Here is a 9,664-nt window from a genome sequence, read left to right on the forward strand (position 1 = left end):
TGATACTCGTGAGGAGTGTGCCTCTTAGCTCAAGTAGATACAAGAGACTAAACGGGCAGCTTCTGTCTGGAGGTGAGATGGGAAGGCAGAGAGGGTTAGGAGCTGGTTGAAGGGACATGGAGAATCAGGAGTGGAAAGGAGGAGTGTGCTGTCACAGTACAGGGAGAGCAATTAGAGTCACATAACAATGTATGTATAAATTTTTGTATCAGAAAAATTTTTAAAAAAAAGAATGAAAGCAACATTGCAGGCCACAACTTCAATATGTAACATTTCTCAGTGTCAGCCATAATCCTGCTAATTGTGAAAAGGGAAGACAAACTTCTCATAACATTTTCCCATGAGGCACATGTCTTTCAACTTTTATAAGTGGTCTAGTATATAATTGTGTTACCTTATACCATGTTCTCATCTCTCTCGGTAAAAGTTACTGTCATTGAATTTTGTTATATTTTCCATAGTAATAAACATCCTATTTTACTAATGCTTTAGCTTTAAAAGCTTTTTTTCCTTTTACAGGAGAGTAAATATTTTTAGTACTATGTTCAAAAGTTACAACTAGAATACAAAAGCAATATATCCTCGTGTAGGACAACTTAATCTGAAATGAATTTTAAAAATTCTCAGAATGAATTGAAATTTGTAGATGCTTTTAGTTGTTAATGCATCACACACAAACACATTCAGTATAGTCTTATCAGTATAGTATTTTTCCACCTAGTTTTTCTTTTAATCAAGGTTAAACATGCATATAATCGCAAATGTCAAATGATTGTATAAGTTTTGTTGGTAAAGCTACAATGCCCTACATTTCCTTTCTCTACCATTCCCTTTTCCCACAGGCAATCATTTTCAATTTTTTTTGCTAACTGTTTTGATATGTTTTCATATCTTTAAACAATATATTTAATATTTTTTTACTTGATTTTTAACTTATTGACATTATCTATTGATCTTTTCTTATTACAGAAGATTTTGATTTAGCCTCCCCCAGCCCCTACACCTGTACTTTCTAGCATTAATTCTGTCAATACAGTTATATCATAATTTTGATCAATATGCAGGTTTATCATATATCCAGATAAAAGATAGAAATGGCCGTGATAGTATCCTATAACTGCTTTTCATTTCTTTTGTAACATTCTGTTTTCTCTGGGTAATAACAGTCTTTTTTGTTTCCACTTCATTAGTTTTCTATGTCCCTATCACAGTTTCCACAATCAATGCCCATGGAAGCAGCAGTCAAGAAATCAAAAGACCCATTGCATTGGGCAGATCAACTGCGAAAGACCTCTTTAAAGTGTTAAAAAGCAAAGATGTCAATTTAAAGACTAAATTGCGCCTATCCGGGGCCCTGGTGTTTTCAATTGCTTCATGTGCATGTGAAAGCTGGACAATGAATAAGAAAGACTGAGAAGAATTGATACCTTTAAATTATAGTGTTGGTGAAAAATATTGAATATACAATGGACTGTCAGAAGAATGAACAAATCTGTCTTGGAAGAAATACAGCCAAAATGCTTCTTAGAAGCAAGGATGGTGAGACTACGTCTCACATACTTTGAACATGTTATCAGGAGAGACCAGTCCCTGGAGAAGGACATCATGCTTGGTAAAGTAGAGGGTCAGCGAAGAAGAGGAAGACCCTCAACAAGATGGATTGACACAGTGGCTGTAACAATGGGCTTAAGCATAACAACAATCATGAGGATGGTGCAGGACCAGGCAGTGTTTTGTTTTGCTGTACATAGGGTCACTATGAGTTGGAACCAGCTTGACAGCACCTAATAACAGCAATCACAATTTCAATTCATAACTCTAAGTTTTGTAAAGCTCCTTCATAGTATGCACTGATAGATTAGAAAATATTTTAATTTTATCTCTTTGAAGAACCTTCCCCCAGAGCCATCTGACCAATTAATCTCAACTATTTTCTTCCTAGGCTTCATGCAGATTTGTCATATAGGGATATGTCTTCAATATTATTTTGGGAATTCTTTTTGTCTGTCAACTACTTATGTCACCTGTTTCCTGAAGGAATGTAGGTTATTAATTTGAGAACTCTCCTCATTTCTCTGGTGAGCATTTAGTGCTATTATTTTCCTTCTCAGCATTGTTTTAGCTGCTTTCCACATATTTTGAAATATATTTTTATTTTCATTCAGTTCTATGTATTTTTAAGTTTTCTTTGGAAATTCTTCTTTTACCGATGGTTCATTTAGAAAAGTGTTGTTTAAATTCCATGTATTTAGACTTTCTTTGTTGTCTTTGTATTATTGTTTTCTATTTTGATTAATTTTCTAATTACTCTGAGACCTTGTGCTGTTAATTTCTATGCATTTTTGGATGTTTTAAGGAAGAAACCAAATGATATGTTAGTTAGGTTTTAACCAGAAAAGTATAAACAAATATAGTTCTAGGATCAGGAAAAATTAGCAATGAGTAAAATAATTAAAATTTTTTAAATATAAAATCAGATTACCATTTTTCTGCTTAAATATATGTATTTTTATATGCCAGCAAACTGATATTATCCTTATCTACATAAAACCACTATGAAAAATTGATTTCTACTCCATCTTAAAATAAAATTTCCTGTGACCTATATGTGTATCAGTATTTACCATAAAGAATATAAGGAGTATGCCACTCTTTCTTGGCATAATAACTTAAATGTCCAATGTTCATGCAGTCTTTGGATTGAAAAAGAGTGACAAATCACAGTATGTACAGTACTTTATTTAATTATTCCAAATTCTAGCCCAAGGTTCTCAAGACCTATTACAACCTATTTCCCCAAATTATTTTTTAAGAGTTCTCAAGAATATCTCACCTTGTGCTCATAAACACAGAACTCTCAATTATGATGCAGAACATACCATTTTCCCCATCTTCTCCTGCTCACTGTCATGACCTTCATTTTCCACTAGTCCCCACTGAAGTTCTGCTGTGTCAGCATCTAGGTGTACAGAAGCCATTTCCAATGACAGTTTTAAAAAACTTCAGAATCCACATGAACCATGGCCTCATCTACCCTGAGACCAGAAAAACTAAATGGTGCCCGGCTTACCACTACTGACTATCCTAATCAGAGCCACAATAGATGGACTCTGATAAAATGGGAGAAAAACGTGGAACAGAATCTCAAATTCTTGGGGGGGAAAAAAATAAAACAGACCTACTGGACTGTCTGAGACTGGGGGACTCTCCTAGACTATTGCCCTGATTACTCTTCAAATTTGAACTGAAACTAACCCCTAAGGTCACCTTGTAGCTGAATAACAAATTGGATCAAAAAATTATGAATATCACTCATAAGTACTGTGCTCCTTTAAAAAAATCACCTATGTGAGACCAAATGGTCAACAATTACTTTAAAACTGAGCCTGGCTCTTCTTTCTTTGTGGTGGTACAATCCTCCTCTCTGCTCTGGAATTGGCTCTCTTTTAAGGCAAAACTGACCAATCCACTTGGTATGCCACAATTACCCTATCACACAGTCCCACCCAATCACCTGGGTGACAGTTACAAGACCACGGCTAGAAAGACCACACACAAAAGTAATTAATCCACTGCAACACTGTAGTGCTGGCATGCATAACCAAAATTCAACATAAAGTTTTTTTGTGTACGAATATAGCTGTTTCTATCTAGGATTCAAACAAAATCCACGAGGATCTGGGCCACAAAAAGATTGTTTTAAAGGGCCCACTCATGTAATAGGAGTTCTGGTGGTGCAATGGTTAAGCACTTGGCTGCTAATGGAAATGTTGGTGGTTTGAACTCACCCTGCAGCTCCTTGGGAGAAAGACCTGGCAATCTGCTTCCGTAAAGATAACAACCAAGAAAACCCTATGGGGTCGTTCTACTCTGTAACACATGTGGTTGCCATGAGTCGGAATCGGCTCATCAGCACCCAACAACAACAACAACCCATATAATTCTATTATATTGAATGATTAAAAACATTTACAAGATACAGACATGTAAAAATGAAAATTTTATTTCTATAATTAATTTAATTACTGACTGTAAACCTCTAGTTTTACATAGTAAATAAAATTCAATATATTAAAGAAAATTTTGGCTTCAAGTGTCTCCAGTTTACTGTGGTTATTAATTGCCTAAATTTTGATTCAATCCAAATTCTGTCTCTAGGTTTCCTTTATCTCTTTCTTGGATTTGATGCAAATAAATGAGGCTGCCTCAGCTGGGCAACAGAAAGGAGGCTAGTGTGTTTCACGGTCCTACAATGACGCAATATAGCTCCTGGTATTCTCATAGTTGATTTGTCGTAATAGCTCTCTGATTTAGCAGAGACGTATAATCTCCTTCTGAGAGAAAGACACTGCTACCTTACCAGCAGAAGGATATCTAAACGTGTCCCCTCAAAACCTTCCCTTTTCTGGGCTACAAGTATTTTGAAACTGGCACTTCCAATCTTTTTCTCAGCCGACATTCATAGCTCTCTCTGGAGTTAGGGAGAAATATATGGCTCTTTCTAGGTCCAGTGGGAGAAGTTTCAGTTCTCTCTTGCATTTCATCTGCAGTACTCCTCTTTCTAAAACTATATTTTCATTTTCTTCCTTTCAACTCTTTCATACACAGGCAGGAAGGTACAAAATCAGATTTGCAAGAAATCCTCAAATCTGTCTTAGTCATCTAGTGCTGCTCTAACAGAAATACCACAAGTGGATGGTTTTAGCAAAGAGAAGTTTATTCTCTCACAGTCCAGTAGGCTACAAGTCCAAATTCAGGGCATCAGCTCCAGGGGAACGCTTTCTCTGTCAGCTCTGGAGGAAGGTCCGTGTCATCAATCTTCCCTTGGTCTGGGAGCTTCTCTGCACAGGAACCTCAGATCCAAAGGACACACTCTGCTCCTGGCACTGCTTTCTTGAGGTTCCCATGTGTTTCTGCTCACTTCTCTCTTTTATATCTTGAAAGACATTGGATTAAGACACTATCTAATCTTGTAAACCTCATCAGCATAACCTCATCACAGTGATAGAATTTACAAAACATAAGGAGATCACATAGAACCTCATCATAGTGATAGAGTTTACAACACTTAAGGAAATCACATCAGATTACACAATCATACAATGCTGGGAACCATGACCTAGCCAAGTTGCTACACACATTTTTTGAGGGACACAATTCAATCCATAACACTAACTTCCGAATCATAATGATCCTTGTTACAGAGACCAAGAACATGTTGCCTCAGTTTTCTTTTTTTTTCCCCCCTCACAGATCTTTGCCTTCTCAATACTAGGGCTAAAGATGACTCTATATCCTGAAGAGCAGGATATTGAGCTTCAGCAGTATAATAATGGAAGAATACTCATTTCCTTTGATATGTAAAGTTTCTTGTAATCATTACCGGGGCAAAATTTATTTACCTTGTATCTTACTATCCTTAGTATTAGTTTGTAGGCAGGAAAGAGAATATCGATGCTAACTCTTTATTATTCCATCAGATATTATGAGACATAGTCTCAAAACAGATGAAGCCAGAATAGACTCACACCAAGCCATCCTCTATTGTAGTTTCACGTCCTTATTTCCACAAAGAAAATGGCCCAATAACCCATAATTCATAAAAACACTTCAGTTCTAGAAAAAACAAAGTAAGCCAAGATAATTATTAGTTAGTGGTTCAATGGTTTTTGTAGCTTTAGGAGAAAACCATTTAACAAAACATAATTATATAGGAAGCCTTTGAAAATTTGAGTTTATGTATTATAAATGTATTAAAACATAACTTCTGGGGGCAAGCCCCATGAAGCTGTATTTCTCTAAAGCTTCCCAGATGGTAGAGATGCTCAGCCATGTTAGAAAAAAATGGCTTAGAATCCAAACAAATCCAAATCCAAAAGTGATGTATTTGTAGGGTATTAAAAGCTAAGAGGGATCAAAATTTAAGCAGAAATACAGAGCATATGGCAAAAATACTGTGATATTTTCCAAATCACCGATTTTTTAGAATGTTTCTGTATATACTTGTTAGGATGCTATTGGGATGCAGTGAAATGGATATGCCTCCCACTGCTGATGGTTCTTGACTTAAAAATCAACCTTTTTTATTTTCATGGTCAGCAGTTGTTACGGGAGTAAATGAATCCTCATTGGTTTGGAGATTGAATGAGTATTGTGAGATGGAAATAATTTTTTGGCTACTTGAATGTATTAGGCTTTATTGGCCAAAGGATGACTGAAATAAGCTTGGAAAGCAAGTGATGACTTCAGCTGAAATATCTGGTTTTCATTCCTCTAGAAATTGTCAAGCAGCAATGAAATTTGCTGAAATGGCTGTACAGTGGTCCAACACCTCTCAGAATATTGCTGAAATTTTTTATCTTGAAATCTGTGTGAGAAGATTCATTAGACATTTAAAAAATACAAAATCACATTAATAGATGCAGAAAACCATTCAGAAGAGAAGTCATGGAAATTTAAAACACCTGGACGGGACGTTAGTGTATATCCCTTGGGAAAAGTGTTATTTTTTTTTTTTTTTTGAGAAGATTATTCCTTGTGTAGTTATATTCCAAGAGCTTGGAGAGTTATTTTATACAAAGGAAGAAAATTCATTCAGATATACATTAACCTCTCCATTCTTTATTGTGGCTGCTATAAAAAAATATTTTTGTTAAGTTCCCAAGTAATTAATATTTATGTATTTAAAGGTATATAAATATACCTTTATATGTAGAAATTATATACATTATAGACTACTTGAAATAGAGACTTTTATATGAGATACATGTAACATAAATAGAGGTTAAAATATTTTCCCCATAACTCCAGTCATAACCCCTTAATAGGGTCAAGAAGGTGAGCACTGGTAAAATAGTGAAGATCTGCCTATTCTTCACAGCTGAGATGTTCACTTCCAGAACTATAGACATTACTTTCTTCTTTACAGCCCAGCTATCAGGTTTTGGGGTCACAGGGTCTCTATGAGTCAGAATCAACTCAATGGCAATAGATTTTTTTGGGAGATTTTATTTTATTTTATTTCACTTCAGTCCCTTCTTTGTTTCTTAACCCAAAGAAACCTCTTTCAGCCTGTTGCTCCTCTGCTAGACTTTCAAAGGCCTCATCCTACAATTGTAATTGTGAAGGATGCCCTAGCCCTATTGTCAGTTATTTTCAGTTAGCAGTTAGAAGTGCCTCTGGCGAATTATCCTCAGCTTCCCTGCTCCTACCTACTGAAGTGGCATCGTACTTGGGGGAGACTCCTTCACAGGGATATCTCGTATCTCTTATTCTCTGCAGTCTCATCCCAACCCCTAGCTTTGGCCAAATTACCCTGTTCCCTGAACTTGGCCCATCCTCGTGTTTAAGAAATGTCAGGTGATTGCAGACTCCCTTTGTAATAGGGATCCTCAAGATTCTAATCTATCACAGAAGACCATGTGTGCGATTTCAAGTCCCTTTAAAGGTTTCACTGATTTTGCCTCACCCCCCTCTATGGCAGATCCCCCTTCCTCATAATCCCGCCAAGAGTGAAAGCAGCCCAAGAAGCTCTTCTCTGCTATGAAAGGCTTCTTCCTTTCTGAAGTTTATTTAGGTGTCCTTGTGTCCTTAGATCTCTGGTGAGTTTTTGAAAACTATGATTTTGTAGTTTATCTAGCATTTTAAAAGTTAATATTATAAAGGTGAGAAGAATGATCTTTTCTGACTTCCTACATCTGAAATGAATTCTTTCTGTAGCTTTGCATTTCTGGACATCAGGTTCAGTTGAGTGCATGGATGAATGTATGAATGAGTGGAAAATACATTACTACACTCCGCTTATGCCATCTATAATATATTATATTCATATACCTGTACTCCTCACTTATCGACTACCTCATTATCCAACATTTTGCATTTATGACAATACTAAAACATCTACTCTCCGACTATCTTGCACATTAACACCATATGTCTGGCAGTAATGAATGCCGAGGTGAGAGGCAAAAGTAACTGTGGCTATGATGGTTAAGGTTATGTGTCAGCTTGGCTGGGCCATGATTCTCAGTGCTTTGGCAGTTATGTAATGATGTAATTTGGCGGTTATATAATGATGTAACTTGGCAGTTTGTAATGATATTGTCATCCTCCCTTTTGTGATCTGATGTGGTCATCCTCCATCTTTTGCATAAGACCAATTTTCACATAACCACCTGGTCTTTGGAACCTAACCATGTCCATAAATGAAGAGTGGGCATAGTCATTTTCCATTCTAAGAGGACTTTTGTACATTTTGCTACTCTTAAATAAACATCAATAAAGCTCATATTTATTGACGTGAACTCTGTGATATACATTGGGTAAGCACTTTACATAAATTATCTCACTGAATCCTTGCAATCTTTGAATCCTCACAATTTATGTGAATGGAAATGTGAAGCATTTTCATCAAATTTGTGCATTCTCCTAGCTTATCACCATGTTTTATTTGTACTATACTTTTTATTTCTATCTTATTTGTCAGTTGTTATTTTTTTTAAATATATCTCTCCCTCCTGAATATATGCAGGTTAAGGATGTGAGCATATCTGTCCTGTTCAGCCTTGTATCTTCAGCACAGCCTAGTATCTTGTACATGTTATGTGCTCAGGAATGTTTTTGAATGAATATATACACAAACACCTTATCAAATACCTTGCACATTGTCAATATTAAATAAACAGTAGCTACTATTATTCTTACTATATTATTAATTTAATATGAAACTATCATTAATCAATTCACAAGCATGACATGTTGTAGAATGGGAGTTTAGATGGGATTGAAAAATTGAATCCTATCCATAAAAATAAACCCATGATGGTATGGAGTGGTCAGTGAGATGGTTGAACCCTGATTGTTTCAACTAATTAACTTGTGGGAAAAGGTAAGAAACCCAACTGTAAACTTCTAAATGGCAGTGTTTTGCTCTATTTATTTATTTCCTATCATAGAATCTAGAGCTGTACCTGAAATAGAGAAGGCAGAAGGTGCTCAGTGAATGAATACCACAAAGTGGGTGGCTTTCTAGAACAAAAATGTATTGTCTCACAGTTCTGGAGGCTAGAAGTCCAAATTAGGGTACTGGCCTTGCTAATTTCTTCTGAAGGCTAGGACAGGGAAACTACTCCAGGCCTCTCTCCTAGCTTCTGATGGCTCCCAGTGATCCTTGCCTTTCCTTGGTTTGTAGATACATTTTCCTAAGCTGTTCTTCCTCTGTATCACTATCGTTGTACGTCTTCTCCTTTTTTATGAAGGACAAATCATATGGGATTAGGATCCAGCCTACTCAAATATAACCTCAAGTTAACCTAACTGATAACATCTTCAAAGGCCCTATTTCCAAACAGGGTCACATTAACATGTATAGGGGTTAGGGCTTCACCCTATCTTTTTTGGGGGACACAATTCAATCCATCAGAGACAGTTTGAGAAAATTTATCGTGAACTCTAAGTGCCCTTATCTGCAGTCATTTTCCCAAAAGCGAAAGCTAAATACTCTATTTAAATCACTACAAGTATCTTTCATGGCCACCATGTCTATCTCCCTCCCAAACTATTCCTAATCCCATCTCATCAATGTACTTAAATTCAATAAAGGATCCAAATGGATTTGAGGAGACTGATTAATCTGAGTCATTTTGCTTGATTTTAATAATCTAAA

This window comes from Trichechus manatus, unplaced genomic scaffold (genome assembly GCF_000243295.1).
Source record: "Trichechus manatus latirostris isolate Lorelei unplaced genomic scaffold, TriManLat1.0 scaffold00007, whole genome shotgun sequence".
NCBI lineage: Eukaryota > Metazoa > Chordata > Mammalia > Sirenia > Trichechidae > Trichechus > Trichechus manatus.